Below are 22,130 nucleotides of genomic sequence, written 5' to 3'. Positions count from 1 at the left end.
GACCTGCCCCAGTTCTGGTCCTGCTCTGGCAGGGGCTTGGACTCAACGACCTTCAGAGGTCCCTTCCAAGCCCTGCCATGCTGTGATTTACAGGAAATTCTGACAAAAAGGGCTGTAAGGCACATGCTACAGTTTTCTGTGTGCATCCTGACTGGATAAAAAAATAACATTTACACTTTCCTAGATATCCAGAGCCCAACATGAGTATTTTTATGTATGGAGGGCAGCATTTGGGTTCACATTGGGTGTTGCACCATTAACTGCAAACCAGATACCTAATTCCATGCTCAAAAGTCTTAAAGAGCTCTCAGTGTCTTCTGGACAGACTTTGTACAACTTTTTTAAGTCAGACACTGGAATAAAAACATCCACATTTGAAAATCTTCATCTGCTTCAAGAAACATAAGGCTACTTTCTGTATGTATTTTTAGAGGAGGGAAATAAGAATGACTGAAAAGCATCACAAAGTTCTGTTTATCCAGAAGTCAACCTTGTCTCCTGTCTATGGATACACACATCCCTTGGAGAGGCAATGGAAAATCCCATTATGCTGTAAGCATAATTTACACTTCACACTTGGGGCTTTTTCAAATGCCTTGAACCAATGCCTTGAGAAGTGGTCATTAAACCTACACAGAGTAAGGAATAAATTGTTGGTGCTTTTCAAAGGAAGTGGCTGGAAGTCAAAAGGGACATAAAAAATCTTATATAAGGTCTTCTTCACTCTGCTCTTTCCCAATTTTCCCTATTAAATGGTATAAGGAAAAGAGCTGTCAGCTGCATTAATGGCACCTCTGTCTGGGAACTCGATAGCAAAACTCACTCACCAAAAGCACTCAAATCTGCAGCCTGGAGTAATTTTGAAAACCTAAGCAAGACATTTGTAAACCTTCTTCTCCAGACTCCATGTCAATCCACAGGCATCCACAAGCACCAGGGAGAGAATCCCAACTTCTACTAACAACTTGAAGCCTTACTTATTTTCATTCCCCTTACTTACACACCCAAATCCAAAAACTCCTCAGCTGCACAGCCACAACAGAGCAGCTATTTCCAGAGAGCAGCAGCTAGAAGATATAACTCACAATATAACTTCTAAAAGATAAGAGCAAACCCAGCCAAGGGGGCCACACAAATCTGTGCACCCAGCAGGAGCTGGGAGGCTCAGGAGACTCCATCTCCATCCCCAGCTCCAAGGATGCCAGGGACATTTCCTGCCCTGGGGACAGGGGCTACAGGGCCCCCAATCATCAGCAAAAATTAACACCCTCCTTTTCATCATCCCTGCAGAAGGAGAGGCTGAGGGACCTGAAAGCCAGGTCTGTCAACTCATCTGCAAGAAGCCAGTCGAAACTGCCAGCATCAGGAGCTGCAGCTAAGTGAGAAAATTACATAATTGAGGCAAATTAGATTTGAAAGAAAACATTGAAGGTAAAGGAGTAAACCAGCACTCTTCATCAGATGAGACATCACTTTGTCATCATCTTGAGTGTTGACACCTGCTCCACTGTCACAGCTCCCACAGCTTGGGAAGGCAATGCAGCAGCACCCCAACACCTCTCTTTCTGCCAAGTCTGAGCAGCATTTTGCCATTCAAGTTCCAATTCAGTTAATCCCTGTAACACCTTTGAATCTCCACACTCTATTTTGCACAGGATGTCTGCAGGAAGTAAAGCAGCCCCACAGCTCTGCCTTCCACCAGCCTGCTGCTAAGTCCTGAGCTTAACAAGCCTGTTCTGGTCAGTTTTACATCAATTTTTTTTTAGTGTTGTATCATAAACATGTTTTTAGGGTTGCATCATCACGTGCTGCTCTGTCTTGGTGAAGCCAGACCAATGCCAGGCTGGGCTCAGAGCCAAGGTGTTGAAGGAGGGAGAAGAGGCAGGACCTAGGAGGAAATTCTCTGGGGGTATATGGCATCTAGAACACATCTAGAACATTTTGAAAGTCCTCTGAAGAGCTGCTCTCTGTGCCTTCAGAGACTTGGAACCTTGGAAACACATCTCTGAAGACTCAGCTGGATAGGGACTTGTCAGTTCTTTGCCAAACAGGGACACAGAGTACAGGAAAATAAGTTATACAGGATCTTTATTTTCTCTGCCTTAAAAATTGCTTCCCAGTTTCCCTTTTCCCACCCCTCACTGTTTCCACAGTCACTGTTTATCTCACCCATGGAAAAAAAAAAAAAAAGGATTTGAAGCAAATAAAGCACGTGGCCTGACACAGCCTGATTTCCATTTGGAGCTGGTTTAAGGGTTGTTAAGATGTGGTGTGGGGGGATGTGGTTTAGGGGAGAGCTTTGTAGAGTAGCGATGATGATCCCAAGGGTCTTTTCCAACCTGAAAAACTCCATGATTCTATAATTCTGTGTTCTATCCACATGGACCTGTTTAGTTTAGCTCCTACTCCATTACCATGGGTTTGGCAGATGATGTAAGGAATGTTTTGATGTTGCAATAAACATTCTTTATCATGATGTGATAGGCTCAGTTATCTAAAAGGAAAGTTTATATTGCAACTTTCACTGTCCAATCAGTTCTTCACTTGAGGCTCAGGGATGACAAGAAAAATTCAGCAGTGGGACTCCTCCTCCCCAGTCACAACAGCTGGGAAGAGCTGCATGGGTTGGTGCCAGGAAAAGGTCAACTTCTGCCCCCATGAAAGCAAAATAACTTCTGAAAATGGAGGGGGAATAAAGAGAAACCAGGATCAGCTGCTTGTGACTCACATTAATGCCTGCGTGCTATTTAAAGTCCCCAGGGCACTCTCAAAGCTTCCCAACAGAAGTCGGGCTCAAAAACCAGCTCAAAAAGTCCAGTAAAAACCTCACTCACCATTTATGCACCACAGAGATGCCCTGAAGTGTGGAACAAATAAACCAAAAGTGAGTGATGTGGCCAAACAACGTGTACAGCTGCTGCTGAGTTTACCTGTTTAATGACAAAACCTCATTTAATGGCAAAACCTCATTTAATGGCAAATACCCAGCTACCCACCTGAAGCTGAGCCAGGAGGAAAGAGCTCCTGGTACAGCTCAGCTCTTGCACTGCAGATCTCCCACCAGGGAACTTCAGAACAGCAACAGAAAACACCATCACCTGCACACCAGCAGGATGCCCACACTCCTAAGTGGGTGTAAGATGAAAAGCAGGGGGAAAATACCCTGCAGTAACAGACATGGGGACTTTGGGTTTCTCCTGACCTCAATCTCTGAAGGAATTTATTTGTATTTTTATATTACTGATGACCCAGTGAAAACACTACTGATTATCCACCCAAACAGAAAATGCCAACTATTACAGCAGTGTTCTTTCCCTCTCTTTCAAAAGACATTAAATTCAGAGACTGAAGTGTATCAGTTCAGCCAGGCATATTTAATGAAATAAATATTTGACTTCACCTTCTATCACTGCATTTTTAAAGCAGACAATAGAATCACAGAATCCTAGAATTGGCTAGGTTGGAAGGGACCTCAGAGCTCACCAAGTCCAACCCTTGCTCCACTCCCCCCGTGGTTCCCAGCCCATGGCACTGAGTGCCACATCCAGGCTCTTTTGAAATATCTCCAGGGATGGAGAATCCACCCCTTCCCTGGGCAGCCCATTCCAATGGCTGAGCACCCTCTCCAGAAAGAAATTCTTTCTCATGTCCAACCTAAACCTCCCCTGGCACAACTTGAGACCTCTTGTGCCCTCTTGTCTTGCTGAGAGTTGCCTGGGAAAAGAGCCCAACCCCCCCCTGGCTCCAACCTCCTTTCAGGGAGTTGGAGAGAGTGATGAGGTCTCCCCTGAGCCTCCTCTTCTCCAGCCTCAACACCCCCAGCTCCCTCAGCCCTTCCTCACAGGACTTGTGCTGGATCCCTTCCCAGCCTCCTTGCTCTTCTCTGGACCTGCTCCAGCACCTCAAGCTCCTTCCTGAGCTGAGGGGCCCAGAACTGGACACAGGACTCAAGCTGTGGCCTCCCCAGGGCTGAGCACAGGGGCAGAATCCCTTCCCTGGACCTGCTGGCCACGCTGTTCCTGAGCCAGCCCAGGATGCCATTGGCCTTCTTGGCCACCTGGGCACACTGCTGGCTCCTCTTCAGCTTCCTGGCAATCCAGACTCCCAGCTCCCTTTCTGCCACTCTGTGCCCAGCCTGGAGCTCCCCATGGGGTTCTTGTGGCCAAAGTGCAGGACCCAGCACTTGGAATGTTGAACCTCACTGCCTTTTGCCCTCTTCATGATGCACACATCAGTCTTCCCATGGAATTTAAGGAATAATGTGAGAACCTGTTGAGACAGATTTATTACCTGCTGGAGTCTCCCCCGTACAGCTAAGGGGAAAAGGAAAAAGCCAATCAGACAGGGAAGGGCAGGGAAGCTGCTTTCTCCTTCCTTCGAGCTGCTGCACAGCTCAGTGCACGGAGCACTTTGGTGTTCAGGAAGAGCAAGAAAAGAAATCAGAGTGGGGAATCTGCTCCCCTCTGAAAGGCACAAGTACCAGTGCCTCACCCTCCAGTCCCACACCACTCCCTGGCCAGGGCTGAGGAAGCCACAATCAGAGTGGCCAACCCAGAAGGGGACACCACCCTACAAAGCAAGGACCAAAAACACCAAAACAAACCAAAACAAACAACACAACAGCAACACAACAACAAAAAAACAAAACCCAAAACACAACAAAACCCAAAACACAAGAAAACCCCAAAAAAACAAAAAAACCCAACAAAACCAAAAAACCCAAAACCTAAAAACCCAACAAAACCAAAAACCCAACAAAGACCAAAAAGCCAACAAAGACCAAAAAGCCAACAAAGACCAAAAAGCCAACAAAGACCAAAAAGCCAACAAAGACCAAAAAGCCAACAAAGACCAAAAAGCCAACAAAGACCAAAAAGCCAACAAAGACCAAAAAGCCAACAAAGACCAAAAAGCCAACAAAGACCAAAAAACCAACAAAGACCAAAAAACCAACAAAGACCAAAAAACAACAAAAACCAAAAACAAAAAACCAACAAAAAAACCCAACAAAAAACAAAAAACCAACAAAAAAACCCAACAAAAAAACAAAAAACAACAAAAAACAAAACCCAACAAAAAAAAACAAAAAACCAACAAAAAACAAAAAACCAACAAAAAACAAAAAACCAACAAAAAACAAAAAAACAACAGAAAACAAAATACCAACAAAAAAAAAACAAAAAACCAACAAAACCCAAAACCCAACAAAAACCAAAACCCAAACCAAAAAAACCCAAACCAAAAAAACCCAAACCAAAAAAACCCAAACCAAAAAAACCCAAACCAAAAAAACCCAAACCAAAAAACCCAAACCAAAAAAACCCAAAACAAAAAAACCCAAAACAAAAAAACCCAAAACAAAAAAACCCAAAACAAAACAAACCAACCCACACCCAAAACACCACAGCAGCAAACTGCAGCCTGGAGCAGACCCCAGCACCCTGCCAGCTCTCCGGGGCTGGATGGTGCCCAGGGCTTCCCTGAGGCTGGATCCTACATCACATCCTGTAGGATGGATGCCAGGTGGGAGTCATCCTGGGCACTCAGCAGAGCCTCCAAGGGATGTTTCCCTGCTCAGAGCCAGCTGGGGTGGGAAGGGGCAGGTAGGAGTAGGAGAGAGACTGAAACTGTGACAAACAGCAAGGAAGTTCAGAGAAAGGAGGAATCTGCAAGGTTGCACAGCAAGAGCCACTGAAATGCTCAGGGGGCTGAGCAGCTCCCTGGGAAGCCAGGCTGAGGGATTGGGGGTGTTCAGCCTGGAGAAGAGGAGGCTCCCAGGTGAGCTCAGAGCAACCTCCCAATATCTGAAGGGGCTACAAGAAAGCTGGGGGAGGGCTTTGTGCATGGGGGGGTAGGGAGAGGACAAGGGAAATGGGTTAAAACTTGGAGAGGGGAGATGGAGGTTGGACATGGGGAAGAAATTCTTTAATTTGAGGGTGCTGAGCCCCTGTCCCAGGCTGCCCAGGGAAGCTGTGGCTGCCCCATCCCTGGCAGTGTCTCAGCCCAGGTTGGATGGGGCTTGGAGCACCCTGGGCTGTGGGAGGGGTCCCTGACCATGGAAAGGGGTTGGGAATGGATGAGCTTTAAGGTCCCTTCCAACCCATTCCATGACTTTCACAACCTCTGGCCCTCCCTGAGCTCTGCCACACACACAGGAGGAACTCCCTGCAGGCAAAGCTCTGCTTCATTTGAGGTCTCTGTCTGTGTTTGGTTGATGTTCACCTGCAGTCTGAGCTGGAATCCCAAAGGCAGCTCCATGCCTCTGGTTGGGCTGCCAGAGCTGCCCCTGAAGAAGAATCTTCATTACCTACAACAACCAGCCAAGATATCTGTGCAAAAGTAAAGTCTGGCATCACCCCCCACTTTATTAGAAGCACAGGATCAGGCTCTGTACCAGAAAAAGAGAAAAGGACAAGAGGTCCATCTGGTAATAAGCTTTTAGTAGCTTGAAGTATATAAGCAGTTTCCTTTAAATAAACTAACAGCAAAGCTGCAAAAGGTGGTATGCACAATAAATAGCTCTGCTGGGCATTTCATGGGCTTTCCAAGCCCAGGCTTTACCTCCCCAGCACAGCTTTGGGCATTCATGGAATACCCAGGCTAGGTGGATCCTGGCCAATGGAAAGAGAGATGGATACCTCTTCCTGCTAAAATGGAAGTTATCACCTAGACACAAGCATCTCTCCATTTCTTATTTTAGCCACATCAATTTAGTGGCATAAACCCAAAAGTGTACTGGGAACAGCTGGATTCCACTGGAGGAACTAAACAGGATTAGGATTGTACTCCCTTACTTGTCCTGCACTGCTGCTAAATCTGAGCAGCAGTGCTCGAGGCAGATGAAAGGAAAGTGGTGGAAGCACAGTAATCTCCAGAGACACAAAACATGGATTTTAAGCTTCTAAAACAGCAGGTTTAGAAGGCATCTTCATGTGTGACCCAAGTGCACAAAGATAAATGTCAACTTTCAGCCAACTTTCAGCAAAGACAACTCTGCTTTTCCAGAACATCACTGTCATTTTTCTAAGAAAATTGTGCTTTTTGGAAACAGCAACTCTGTTGCAGCAAGGGACAAGCATTAGGGAAAAAGTATTATGTATGAAGGGGTGACTTTACCAAGCTCATTCTACTGTAAGACACTTGAGAACAGTTCTGTTCCTGCCAAAAAACTCAAAGATGCAGCAGCAGCAGCATCCCCCAGGGACACTGTGGGGACCCACGGGTGTTCAGCCAGAGAGCAACTCAGGTGCTCAGGGGCATCAAAGAGGAGCCAGGGAAACCAAGGGGATGCAACAGAGCAGCTCAACATGGACTTGAGCCCCAGTTCCTTCCCCAGGCACCTCACAGCCCTCCTGTTGCAGAGGTTTGAGAGGTTGCAGGTGAGCATTGCTGAAAACCAGATGTTGTCAGGATGCAAGCTGCATTCTGATGCCAAAAAAAAAAATAAACCAGCACAAGGAGATTTTGTACCACGACACTCCAGCCCTAATAAAGACCCTGAGAAGCGTGGCAAACACCAAGTGGTTTTTGCTGGGAAAGTCTCAGGCTGTGTAAAGCTGGGAGCAGTGCACACGCAAGGCTGATCACAGGGATTCACGTGGCTCCTGTGAAATCAGAAAGCATAAACAAGCTCGGAAGGCTTGAAGTCTTTTAACAATCAGAGGGCAGCACTCGGGATCATGGCAGCCTTCTTAAATCCCACTCTGTGTCTGGCCTTGTGCTCTGCATCCCAATCAGCAAACAAAATAACAAAAGGGTCAGGGACAGAGCTGGGTCAGCTGCAGCCCCCTTCTCCCAGCTCCAGCTTCCAGGATTTGTCTCCCTCTCCAGTCCTCTTTCAGCTCTCTCCATATGACTCAAACTCCTGACATTGCTCCCTCCTGACACTCACACCGTGTTCTGCTCTGCCACTGACACAGAGAAGCTACAAAAAATGATGAGGAAAGCTTCCTCCTTCCTCCTGCGTCATGAGAGCCTCATCTTTTTGCTGCGTGGAGCTTTGAAAAATGAGAAAACAGATCTGGAATTGAATGGGAGGGGTGTAAAAAGTCTCTGGAACAAAACACCATATGTGCAATGTCTCTTCTGCTCTCCAAGCTGGGAAAGAAAACAGCAGAGAAGCACCAGACCTGTCCTGAGGAACTGGGGATGGGAGGAAGGAAAAGGACAAACCCAAGGTGGGTCAGAGAATTCCTTCCAGCAGCCATGAGGAGGGAACTTGCAGAAATGGGAGTTCCTCTGGCTCTGCCTGCCCAGAGGTAGCACCCAGCACCCCAGGCTTTGCTTCCCACTGCTCCTTGCCCCCCAGCATTACAGAATGCTGCTTTCCTCACCGGTTACCAGGGGACAATTTATTTCCCTTGGCAGAAGCAGAGAGGAGATGCAGGCTGATGCCCTCTGCAAAAGGCAGTTTGACACGGGCAGAGCACAGAGCCACAACACAGAACTCACACTGCACACACCCTGTCCTAAAAGGAAACCTTTCAAGAGACACCTTTGCCTTCTGGTGTATCCACAGGCAGAACCTCCAGCCTTCACTCCCCATCATCCTCATGCTGCCACATCAAAGCAAAACCCTGTCCTGACTTTCAGCTTGCCCATTCCCTCGATTTCCACCCTGTAAATCACAAGAGGACTTTTCCCACCTCCTGGGTACAGCTGGTCCCATCCATGCCCCTCAGTGCAAACTACACCCTGAGCACTGCCAGAGCCATCACCCCCCAGGGGGTGACAAGAAGGCTCAGAGGTGGCTCCTGCAAGTCCAGGGGTAGCAGCCAGCAGCATCTTCTGTGTCTGGTGATGCAGTAAAATCTGCACAGTAAATCTGGGAGCTGCCAACAGCCCCACTCATCATGGGCACAGGAACCAGGTACCAGCTGGGCTCCTGTCTCATCTTTGAGAATTCTGCCCTCAGATTTGTTGAGTCCACTCTGACCCTTCAGACTTCATCAACACTAAGGCAGCCTGGTGCATCAGACTGAAAAAAAAAAGCTTTTTTTTTTTTCGTTTTTCTCTCAGTGAGTCCCTGACACTGCCCTTCTTCTGAACCATGGCTCAGGAACATCTCACCTGACTTGTTTGCCAGCATCAACACAGCTGATCAAATGCTGAGCTGTACTGTAGTGCTACCAGATGCAAACCTTCCAGTGCTTCAAATAAAAACAAGATGTTCCAAATTAAAAAAAGTAAAAAATAAAAAAAAATTAAAAAAAAAAAATCCCACCACACAAACAAAACCCCATAACAAAACAAAACACCAAACCAAAAAATACCTTAAACTACTAAAAAACTACTAAAATCTCCAATATACGAGCTGCAATAGCAGCATCTTGGAGAGGATTTTTTATTATTACTATTATATCTGCAGAAGTTAAGCCAAGAAAAAAGAGAAATAAACAGAACCAAGCCCTGCATCCAAGCAACCTCTCTGTGAGCAAACACAGACACACTGAAGGGCTGGCAGAACATGATGCTGAAAGTAAGAGGGGTGGGTTCTGATGGAAACACAATTTTTCAGATCTGGTGTGAAATCTGTACTGCATGGCACTGAGTAAGAGCTCACACAGGCTGCACAGAAGCACCTAAATATTCGTCCTCCTGCTGTTTATCCATAGCTGGAACATACTCAGAGACTGGAAAGACAAAGCTCAACCAAAGCTCAGACTGACTTTTTTTACCTCTCATTTGCACTGTGTTTTTCCCTCCAGGGATCTCACATGGTTTGGTTTGGATCCTATCCCAGCTCAGCCTCAGAGAAATGTATCAAACGATTTCAATGCACCAACACATTTCATTTTAAATTCAAGTATCTTAAATTACTCTGAATGCACATTCTTGACATTTTAATAGTCTTCTGGGTAACTTTTCATCCACCTAAGTGGTCAAGAGTGCAGGGCAACTGGACCCAACCAAACCCAGGAGATTGCACCACAAAAATCCACAGTGTGAGAGCTGTTTGGGTGGGATCCCCCCTTCCATCCCATGGGGAATGAAAACTCCATCACTTTATTCACCATTTCCTTGGACCAAACATGAAGCAGGACAAAGCCAGGAGCTGGAATCCAAAAAAAGGAAACTCCATGTGGTTGAAATGCTGGTTCTGACTTTCAGCCCTTTGACTGCAGAGGCAGAAAAGGGGACAACAAACTGCCCAATATCTCAGAATGGTTCAGGATGAAGAGACAAAGATGTCACCAAGAGGCAATGGCAGGGTTTATGGACACACTGGGTGTGTAGGGTTACACACACACTAAGGGAACATGATGAGCAGGGCTCATCAAAACTGTTTTTTCTCAGTGTAACAAATAACTTGGGCAGCAGTAAGGGACACTTGGCCACAGCAGCACTTCCCATCAGAACTGTAAATGGGGCTTCCAGTTGCCAAAAGCCACAGGATGCAAAAGGAATCTAAGCTTGGATGGATCACTGCAAGGACTGAACCTGCAACAGGTAAACTGGGTGCATGAAGAAAGAACCCCAAGAGGAAAAAAAAAAAAAGCCAGAAAGCAAGGATTACTGAGCTGTAAACACTTTTATAGAATTGTGTGCCAAAGACAAGGAACCTGAAATTATTGGCTCATCATGGGTCCCATGAATAAAGGACTTGGCTGCACTTTCCCAGCAGCCACGAGGCTCAACAGTTTTCTCAGGAACTTCAGAGAATTTTACTTCTTTCCTATAACTCCCTTATGCTCTCAGTGGAATCCCCAGACAGCTTTTCAAGCCCTAGGAGTTGGGGCAGCTGACAGCAGAGGTTACCCAAAAGGCATGGCAATGATAATCCTGCAGGAATGTAGGCAAACAATAACAGGGATGCTACCCAGGACCACAAGGAACTGGCTTTAACCATAACAGCAGGGCACTGCCAAAAGGAGATGGGCTCTCACAGAGAGAGCAAAGAAACAGAAAACCCCAACAGAACAGCAAGAGATTAGAGACAACTTTCAGAAAACAAATTCTTCTCAAGCCTGCCACTGCAGGAGAAGAAAACTCATTGCATCTCCTCCTCCTGAGGGGACCTCTCTGGGTCCTCACCTCGAGCAGGGGGGAAGCAGCATCTTCTGGGCAGTTCTGGTCTAAAACCAGGCTATTACCTGTTTTCCAAGGAAGACATTTTCTTGTGTGTGTGACAGCAAGGCTCTTGTCATCCCACAGCCCCTTCCTCCAGATGTCATGATCCACTCTGAGAAAGTCAGGCAGGCTGGGGAGCAGTGGCAGCTGAACCTGGGGATGCCTGAAGGGAGGGCACTGATCCTGTCCAGCAGCAAGAGCTCTGCTCTGCTCCCCAAACCTGTGAAGTGGCTGCACGTGTGCTGGATGCAGAGCCATTCCCTTTACTCACATCCCCAGGACAGAGGGGAAAGTGTCTTTGTAGAGCATGCATTTTAAGAAGAGAACATCTCTGCTTGAAACTCTTTAGATGGGGCTCCACAGAGAAGCAGAAAAAGGTGTCTCCTCTGGGGAAATGCAAATGCATCCAAATCCACCTCTGCCCAACATGCAGGCAACCTTGGCCTGGCTGAGATTCACCCACACCACAGACAAACACTGCACAGTCCAACTACCACAGGGCTAAGCAGGACCCACACACACACATTCATCCTCAGAGGTTGAACAACACAACCAGAAAAAGCTGGAAAAGCTGCACTTCACAGTACACACACACACACATTTTCTTGGCATTAAGCTTTTTAACTTCCCCACTGCGAATGGCAAGTGCCATAAAGCCAGGGGAGAAACAGCTTCACAAGGTGAAGGCTTTGCCCAGGGGAAAAACCTTGGCTCTGGGGACATCTCAGGGAAAAGGAGCCATGTCCAGGTGCTCAGCATAATGAGGAAGGGGAAAAAAGGGAAGGGAAGGGGAAAAAAGGGAAGGGAAGGGGAAAAAAGGGAAGGGAAGGGGAAAAAAGGGAAGGGAAGGGGAAAAAAGGGAAGGGAAGGGGAAAAAAGGGAAGGGAAGGGGAAAAAAGGGAAGGGAAGGGGAAAAAAGGGAAGGGAAGGGGAAAAAAGGGAAGGGAAGGGAAGGGAAGGGAAGGGAAGGGAAGGGAAGGGAAGGGAAGGGAAGGGAAGGGAAGGGAAGGGAAGGGAAGGGAAGGGAAGGGAAGGGAAGGGAAGGGAAGGGAAGGGAAGGGAAGGGAAGGGAAGGGAAGGGAAGGGAAGGGAAGGGAAGGGAAGGGAAGGGAAGGGAAGGGAAGGGAAGGGAAGGGAAGGGAAGGGAAGGGAAGGGAAGGGAAGGGAAGGGAAGGGAAGGGAAGGGAAGGGAAGGGAAGGGAAGGGAAGGGAAGGGAAGGGAAGGGAAGGGAAGGGAAGGGAAGGGAAGGGAAGGGAAGGGAAGGGAAGGGAAGGGAAGGGAAGGGAAGGGAAGTCTTTGTTTTATGCCTTCTTTCAGAAGAAATGGATTAAGAAAAAAACAAACAACAAGCCTGTATGTGGGGGGGGGTGTCCTCAAAACAGCTGGCATATCCTAAAGTAGATGGGCAAAGGGTTGTTCAAATAACTGTATTATTATCTCCCTGGGCTCCCCAAAGTCCCCCTTCAGATCAGGCAGGGATCTGCAGCCAAGCTGCAAACAAAGCTGCAGCCTTGTTCTCTCTGCTCTTTTTAACCTGGGCCACAAAATGAATGCAAAACCCCAACTAAACCCCTCAGTCCCTGACCACAAAGAGCCCAGGGTTCCCAAAGCTGTGATCCATCACCACAGACAACCCTCTCTGATCAGCCCATATGATTGGAGGCTTTACTTTATTATTCCCTCACACCACCACCAACCAAAGCATCCTGATCAGATCAGATCAGATCAGATCAGGCAAAGTGCTGCCTGTCAGAAAAGATTCCTGAATAACCACTGCCTGGTGGGAGGTGTGTGGGATTTCTCTCTGTGCCATCACAGACTGAGGCTCAGAGGCAACACAACCAAAACCAACTGCAGTGCACGGGCAGAAGTCTTGTATCCCAAGTTTATTAAAACTTCAGGATTGTTTAACCAGTCAGTTGCAGCACCCCATGTATTGGCTGTACACTCCCAAGTATTACACAGATGCTGAAGAGTGGGAGAACTGCTGGGTAGAGGCAAAAGATGGAACTAGATGATCCCTGCCAACCCTGAAAATTCCACGATTCTGCCTCAGTTCCACAGCACTTGCACCAATCTGTAGGACTTTTCTACAGCAAGCTGAAGACCTTCCCTCAGTTTCCTATTCATGAAACCCCCAGTTTCCCAGCCCTCCTGCTACTCCAGTGCCACTGTTGTGATTGAGATGCTGGAACTACCTCTTGAATGAAAAAACACATTTTCTGCAAGCAAAACAGCTTCAAAATCTATATTCATAAAGAAAGTTTGAAGAATGCAGAGGCTTCTACCCCTTCACCCACCAAAACATAACATTTCTTGGTCTTTCACACATTACAGGCTGTAATTGCTTTCTTTCCTGCAGAGCAGTCACTGTGCATGTATCTCCCACTGTATTACCTCAATATTTTTTTTTCCCTTCTCTAACAAAAAGGAATTCACTTGTACAAAGCAAACTGTATTGCTTCTGCAAGATTTCATTTGAGAACCCACAGTTAAAGTGCAGGACCCCCATGGTTCCCAGTTCTGCAGAGTGATAGCTCCAGCATCCCTCAGGAGATGCAGCACAACACCTTAACACATCCTTCAGGTGAGGGAACAGCCAAGCTGATTGCCTTCCCCACCCTAAGGACACACAAAGTGGGTCTTACTCTGATGAGAGATGCTAAAGCATCTTAATATTTGATGAAACATTTGGCTGGTTTTTCATTTTAAAAGCAGCAGCTCAATAAGCAAAGCAATGGAATGTTCCCCCAGGATGGCACAGCAGCCCCACTCATCCCAGTGCATCCCTGGCACTCTCCTCCTCCCCACATCATGCTGAAAGCTCCAGGCACTGGGAGCTCTCAGGCTCTGAACCCCAACAGGGAATTTTCCAGACTGCTCTCTGTCACCAGGATGCAGCAGGGGCAGCTTTGGAGCATCCACCTTCCATGCAGCCCTTCATCTGGACACAACATCCCAAGGTGCCCAAGCTGAGGTTTTAATCACAACTGCATTTTCTCCTTACCTGCTCAGTTCTGCATCAAGACTCCAGTAGCAGGTTCTGATCAACCCCAAAACCCAAGCATCCCACAGCATTACTTCTGCACACTTGCTTTAAGCTTACCTTTTCCCTCAAGTACCCATTTGAGACACAAGATACCCAGCAGGATGGATTTTTGCTCCTACTGATAACAACCACCTTTTATTTCCACTCCCATCAAGGCTTGCAAGACACCAGGATGGCCAGAGGACAGGTGGAAGCAAGCAGCAAGTTTAAATACAGACACAAGCAACCCCAAAATGCCCAAAGGAAAGCCTTCAGTGGAGTCTGCTTTTTAATTTTTTGTTCCAAACACATCTGTTGCCCCCAAAACAGGTTCTTTACCTGGTTTCAAAGTCCAGTCCACCTGAGAGATGAGATCCCAGGTTTTTTTTTTTAAAAGTTGCATGCCAGAAAATCAGCACATCATACTGAGAGAACAGAGAGTATTTATACAGATGATGAAACCCAGTTACAGTGCTTATCACACCCATCCATTGGGTGTCTCCTGGCATACACACAGGGGGGGTAAGAGGAGGGGTGTTTTACCAGGATAATTCCATCCTCTTACCTGTAGAGGAGCCAGCCCATCAGTTCTTGGCAGGCCAGCACTCTTTAGCATAATCTGAGGACCATTTCACACATTCACCATCACTTAGGAGAGCCTCAGGGGTAAGACTTAAAAAAAAAAAATTAGAAAATCCCCCCCTATTCCTTTTCATTGGAGCTCAGGGACTTTGCCAGGGCAAACTGCTCCCAGAGCACTCACTCTGTTGCTGGAGTCTCTTTAAATAAACTTTGATGGGAGAGGATCTGCTTATAGACCTTTTTTGGGAAAACTTTTATAAAACTTTTATAGAACTTTTTTTGGGGGGGAAAAAGTTCCCAAGCAGCTCAGAGACAGAAGTGTCACCATGACTCAGTGGCAATGCACATCCTGCTTTCACCATGGGGAAAAAATACAAAACCTTGGGGCTGCTCCTTTCAAGCATTAAGAGCTGACAAGTCCAGGATTCACCTCAGTTTCACAGCCCACCCTCTGGAAGTGAAGATCCTGCAGGAATGAAAAGCATTATCCCAGGAAACAGGATTATTCTGACATCTGAGAACACTTGCATGGAAGTGTAGAGCTGATGGGCAGCTCCTGGGATCTTTCTGATTAAAATGCTGCCTCAGGATATTACTCTTTCCACCCAACACAAACAGTCAATTAGACTGTGATATATTCATGTAAGAAAGGCTTTTTCTTATAAAATATGTCAATCCAAGACTGAAAAACATTATGCTTTTGCCTTGAAGTGACCTTACAGAGAGCAAACATGGCCAGTAAAAGCAGTCCTAAACAAGTTAAATACTGACATCTGAGGAAGCAGAGAAGGGAGGTGTAGGCAGGTGGGTTTTCCAATCCTATCTGCATTAAAAAAAAAAAAAAAGAACAAACAAAAAGGGTAGGGAAGCAGGGAGAGTTAAGGATAATGTTCTATGTAACTGCAGCAGGTAGTGGATCAAGGGTTGGACTTGGTGATCTCTGAGGTCCCTTCCAACCCAGCCCATTCTAGGATTCTATGACAAAAAGCTGTTAAGGACTATCTTACCTTTTCATTATTAACTTTATGCACATGTACAGACAAATATGTACACATACAAATACAAAATACACTTACCCAGCACTCTACAGGTACCACAGCACATTAAACAGAACAGGACAAAATTCTCTTCATGGAACCAGGCACAATGGTGTCTGATCATCAGGATGAGCATCAACAAACAACTCTTAGACCAACCTCTTACACTGAGGCACCTTAAAGCACATTTAAAGCTTCCAAGCAGGACTGAGATCACCCTGATGGCAAAGCTCTGCCTCCAGGGACACCTGAAACAGCACTGATGGACACAAGCAGCAGGCCCCATAAATCTTAGAAAGGTATCAAACATCATCCCTGCTCACCATCTCCTCCTGTTCATTAGCAGGAAAAATACACAGATACAACTCAGAGATCATTAAAGCATTTGACACCGTCTCTCACAGCATCCTTGTAGATAAGTTGATCAAGTATGGGTTTGGTGATCAGGTAGTGAGGTGGATCAGGAACTGGTTGAAAGGAAGGAGTCAGAGAGTTGTAGTCAATGGGGCAGAATCTGGTTGGAGGGGCGTGACCAGTGGAGTCCCTCAGGGGTCGGTACTGGGACCGGTGTTGTTCAATATCTTCATCAACGACTTGGATGAGGGTATAGAATGTACCCTCAGCAAGTTTGCTGATGACACTAAGCTGGGAGGAGTGGCTGACACACCAGAAGGCTGTGCTGCCATTCAGAGAGACTTAGACAGGCTGGAGAGTTGGGCAGGGAGAAACATGATGAAATTCAACAAGGGGAAGTGTAGAGTTTTGCATTTGGGGAAGAACAACACGATGTCCCAGTATAGGTTGGGGGCTGAGCTGCTGGAGAGCAGTGTAGGTGAAAGAGACCTGGGGGTCCTGGTAGACAAGAGGATGACCATGAGCCAGCAATGTGCCCAGGTGGCCAAGAAGGCCAATGGCATCCTGGGGTGCATTAGAAAGGGGGTGGTTAGTAGGGCAAGAGAGGTTCTCCTCCCCCTCTATTCTGCATTGGTGAGGCCACACCTGGAGTATTGTGTCCAGTTCTGGGCCCCTCAGTTCAAGAAGGACAGGGAAGTGCTTGAAAGAGTCCAGCACAGAGCTACTGAGATGATTAAGGGAGTGGAACATCTCCCTTATGAGGAAAGGCTGAGGGAGCTGGGTCTCTTTAGTTTGGAGAAAAGGAGACTGAGGGGTGACCTCATCAGTGTTTTCAAATATGTAAGGGGTGAGTGTCAGGGAGATGGAGTTAGGCTTTTCTCAGTGGTGACCAGTGATAGGACAAGGGGTAATGGGTGTAAATTGGAGCATAGGAGGTTCAAGTTGAATATCAGAAAAAATTTTTTTACTGTAAGGGTGACGGAGCCCTGGAACAGGCTGCCCAGGGGGGTTGTGGAGTCTCCTTCACTGGAGACATTCAAAACCCACCTGGACACGTTCCTAGGGGATGTACTCTAGGGGGCCCTGCTCTGGCAGGGGGGGTTGGACTAGATGATCTTTCCAGGGCCCTTCCAACCCCTAGGATTCTATGATTCTATAAAGATATATTCATGAATACATGAGCCCTATGGGCACCTGGTGTGGTCCTGGGGTGCCTTACAGAGGGACAGGAGCTGGACTGTGTGATCCTGATGGGTCCCTTCCAACCCAAGAGGTTCCATGATCCTATGATAATGATGCTGTGATGTGATTCTGAGGATTTGATGTGATCCTGTGACATGATTCTATAACACAGAGCATCCCAACTCTTGTCCAGTGAAGCCAAATGAGGTCCCTCCCCCCTTCTCACTTGGCAGGGAGCTTCACATCCAACCCAAGGACACTTTAAACAGTTTTATGGAAAAACGTTTGCACTTTTTAACATATCTATGGGACTCCCTCAGCCACCCCAGTTAGCAAAGACATGTTACTCACTATATATTTCATATAAATCCCCCCCCTCTGAATCCTTTCCATCCGTGGTAACTGAGGAAGCTTTGGATGTAAACCCAAGTACATTCTGCCCCCATTAGGAAGCCAATTACAGCAGGGAAAACAAGCAATTAACAAGGTGTAAAATAAACATCCTGCCACCTGCCTTTTAAGAGCAACCCCACTTCAAACAAATCCCAGGCTCAGCACAGCTTTCAGCATTGGCAACTGATATTACCCCTGTATTTATGCAGCAGCTGCTCTTCATTGCAACAAATATTACAGCTTACCAGATAAGGTCAGCATATTTTTTTAAAAAAAATATATAGCAAGTATGAAACCCTGCTTTGAAGCCACAAATGTTGCTTTTAATGAAAATCAGCAGCATCAGGCTTGTCTGGCATTACAGTGAATTTTACAGTCACAGACCCAGCTTAAAGAGGCTCCTTTCTCCTCATTTCTACTTGCTTAGCAGCTTCTGCATTTGTTTTCCTAAATCCAGGGACCTGAGCAGCTATTAAACACCAGGCAGAGCAACTAAACAATGCAAAGCTCTACAGACTCCAAAAGTCTTTCCTCCTTCCAGCATCCTGGCTTCTGCTTCCAGGCTTTCCTCACACAGAAGGCTTTATCCAAGTGCAGGCAAGGGGCAAGGCACATAAGGGGTCAAAAAGCCACCTGCTAAAAAAAAAAAAACAAGGGGAAAGCAAGATTCTATCTGAATTTTGGCTCCTTGAGCCTGCAAGCTCTGAAGGGCAAGGAGAAGTCCTTCTAACGTCACACTTCAGATACCTTCTAAAGTCACTAACTTCAGATAGATAAGTTTTCTTTCCTTTTGTGGAATGGGATGAATTTCCCACTGCTGAGTAATTAACCAGGACTAGAGAAAGCCCAACAGTAAATCTGCAGGATTTAATAGACTTAGAGTGGAGAATGTGCCTGAGAAAACAGCAGTCGAGCTTCATCTTGCACAGATTTTTTCCTTATCTCCCCCAATCACTCTCTGCTGTTTCATATTTATTTAAGTTTTCCAAGTCACATTTCAGTTCCTGACTAATGTCCTATTTAATCACTCAATTCAAGAAGCATGCAAGTCTTTTTTTTTCTCTTAGGGTTTTTCTCTCTGGCTTCCTGAGGGGCACAAGACTGAGGGGCACCAAACTGAACACCATACCATGAACTTCTGCAGCCTGATCACAGGATTCTGAAGTGGGTCAGAGATGGAGGGAAAACTGGCAACATTTTCTTTTCTAAATGACCACTGTGTACAGGGCTTTTAACTCCAAACAGGGCCAAGAGGACTAAGCAGGTTTATAGAAGCTCATGATCAATAGTACCCAAAAAATCCTTCACTGAAAAGCTCTTCTGAAAAGTCCTGAATTTAGTTCACTCTCCTTGGACACAACTGCTCCCTAATGGCAACCCACATCCCACAAGACCCAGGTGATAATGTGGATATTTGCAGAAACAACCAGGGCAGAAGAAGGGAAACAAGAGAAGGTGAAAAGCTCCCAAGCCTCTGGACCCCACAGGGGTGCACACCTAAACCTGACCTACTGCAACCCCCAAAGTTAAAAAGAAAAATAAAATTCTTAGCTGCTGTTTTCTCATGCTCCCAGCACAAGCACAGATCCCATGACTCCCTCACATTACAGAGACAGGGTCACAAAAAGCATGATTTGCCACCACGAGCTGCAGGAGGTCATATGGCAACTCAAGCTATGAAAGTATTTTAAAAGTGGTTCTGTCAGGTCAATTGAATGACTTTTTTATGACTTTTTTTTTTTTTTTTTTTTTTTTTTAAAAGCAGCAGTATTTTTTCCTTCTATTTTGTGGATGGGAGAGTAGGAAGCAGGATCTGCTCCTAAGTCAGCACTCTAGGATTTCTGTACCCATCACTAACAGTGCCATGCTGAATTCTGTTCACCTCAACGAGCCTCAGCCCCACAGGGATGGTGGAGAGGACACTGCCAGCTCCAAGGTGAGGTTTAGATGAGAGGAAGAAGTCCTGTGCTGCATTCATGAAGCAGGGGGATGTGTTCTCTGCAATGCCCCACAACAAAGGCTCACACAGCAGAAAAGCAGCCGAGTCCTCAGACTTATTCCAACTCTCTTAGTTGGATGGAAATCTCATCTGCTCAGAGCTGAGCAGTGCTCCAGTGGGTTGCCAAGTCCTGGAAGGTCCAGAGAATCAGCAGCTTGGGGCAAGAGACCAAAAACAGGGGAAGAATTTCTTGTTATGCAGTTCTAGGATTAGTTCTAGGAGACAGAACTCCAATTCTTTACATTCTTCCCAAAAAAAAAAAAAAAAAAATGTTTCAAGAGACCTAATGCTCCAATTCTTCCAGTTCTTAGCTCTCTTCAAAGGGTGGCTGAAAAGACCAAATTTGAGTAAACACTAAAACTGCAGCAGCTGGGTCAAAAAAAGAGGAGCTGAAGAGATGGAATGCTACAAATGGGAGCTCAGTCCCCACATCACCCTAATCAGCATAAGCTGCAGCCCATAAAACACTGATTCTGATCCCTAATGGTCACATGTGTGCACATCCCCCCCACTATTTTACATTTGTGTGGTTTGGCAAAGAGTCAGATTAAGCAGAGGAAGGATGAAGTTGAGCAGGGAACGTTCTCTGGATGTTGCAATCTCTCCAGGTCACAGATCACACACACAAAAAAAGCAACAAAACAACCTATATTTTCTATGATCAAAGAAGCTCCAGCCATGAAAGGGCTGTTTAGTTCATTAAGCCCATCACCCAGCCACAGGAGGTTATCCCGAGGAGACATAACAAAGTTCAGGAGAAGAAGCAGAGTAAGTTTTTCTTTGGAAAAAAAAAAAAGTTGCTAAACAAAAATAGGGGAAACAGGCCTGAAAGTTAAAATCCAGTTTTAAGAGATAAACCAGCACAAAGTTCTACAAAGCAGCTGGAAGATGCTGACCCACACCTAGTGATGTGGCTCTGCCATGAAGCCCCTACAGCAGCCCCTTTCCCAATTGCAGATTTCCATCTCCAAGGAAATCCCTTTGGAGCCCTGGTGCTGAAAATGCTCAGCATCCAAATTCCCAGCACCACCCCCTAGAAAGAAAAAAAACCAACAAGAAATCAAAGGAGAAAAAGAAAAGAATTGGTTCCCCTTGGCCTAGAGCAGCAATAATGATCATAATTGAGATGGCAGGAGGTTCACCTCCTCTCCATGCCAATTCCCTCTGTTCACAACAGTGCAGGATTGGTTCTGGGACTGCAGAAATCACTGTGTTTTCACCAGCAATCAGAGGGGTAAAAATGCTCCCTAACAACCTCAGCCCTTTACTTGTTAAAACAAAATTAAGGGTGAAAATGCTTCCCAACAACCCCAACCCTTTACTTGTTAAAACAAAATTAAGGGTGAAAATGCTCCCTAACAACCTCAACCCTTCACTTGGTAAAACCAAATTATTTGCTCGTTTACAGTTCAACTTAGGTCTGGCATTTCTGTGCAGAGGGTCAATAATCCAGTCGTTCAAAAAAAAAAAAAAAAAAATAGTCACGAAAGAGAGGTATTAACATAAGCTATGCATTAAGAAAGAATTATTCCTATGCCTGGCAGTAATGGCTCTTCCCCGGGTATCAGCTCACAGATACTTGGGCAGAAAACACTCACTTTTGGATCATTTCTGCTCTGCCTTGAGGACAATCAGTGTAATTCTAACAAGTCAGGAACAAGGACCGACTGCTCAGGTTTCAGCCCAGAGGTTCAGAAGCGCAGTGTCTGGCCCTGAAGTTTGCAGCCACCCCAGCACACTTCGCTTCACTTCGCTTTGCCGCGCACACCCCGTGCCCCAGCGTCATTTACACGAACCAAACACCACGAAACCGTTTCAAGCCGAATCATCCCCTGCTACCAAACCTCCGCGCCTTGCGGTGCGGGTTCAATCGGTTGCTTTGCCCGCACCCAGCCAGGGGAACTCGTCCCCCAGACCCCGCGGAGGCTGCGGGTCCCGGAGGTACCAGGACCCGGAGGTACCGCTTCGGTTCTGCTCAGAGCTCAGAACCAGACGGAGCAACGGGAAAAGTTAACCGGGACGGCGTCAAGCCCAGCCTGACCCCCGGACTTCACAACTCTCAGCACAGCCGCCGCAACTGGACCGGGACCGCCCGGGAGGGGGGGGGGGGTTCTCCCGGTCCCGCACAGCCCCGAGGGAGCGATAAATCCATCGGGCCGGCAGTGAGCCCGGGCGGCAGCGGCTCCTGCCCTCCCCCGCCTGAGGGAGCGGGGAATAAGAAAGCGGAGGAGCAGCCCCGCAAGGGCCGCGGCGCTGGGGCAGTCCCGGCAGCCGCTCCCGCAGCCCCGCAGCCCCGCACGCCCTCCCCCGGCCGCTGCTCAGCCCGGGCGGCGGGGGCTCTGCCCGCTGCGGGGACCGAGGGGGGACCCGCACCCCGTCCCACAGCCCTGACCCGCCGCCCCCCCGTCACGCCCGCCGCCCCCTCCCCCGGGCAGGGCTGGGCTGGGGGTGCGGGGCTGCGGCCACCAGTTGCGCTTCCCAGCC

General features: G+C 47.1%; 1 protein-coding gene across 1 annotated transcript in view; it reads right to left on the bottom strand.

Annotated features, from left to right (window-relative positions):
• TSPAN4 (tetraspanin 4) overlaps positions 1-22,130 on the bottom strand; it is a 405,186-nt gene that overhangs the window by 382,869 nt on the left and 187 nt on the right. The window lies entirely within an intron of this gene.

Source organism: Heliangelus exortis, chromosome 18 (assembly GCF_036169615.1).
Source record: "Heliangelus exortis chromosome 18, bHelExo1.hap1, whole genome shotgun sequence".
NCBI classification, from domain to species: Eukaryota; Metazoa; Chordata; class Aves; order Apodiformes; family Trochilidae; genus Heliangelus; species Heliangelus exortis.
Note: the sequence above shows the minus strand (reverse complement) of the source record. Positions and strands in the feature narration are given on the sequence as shown.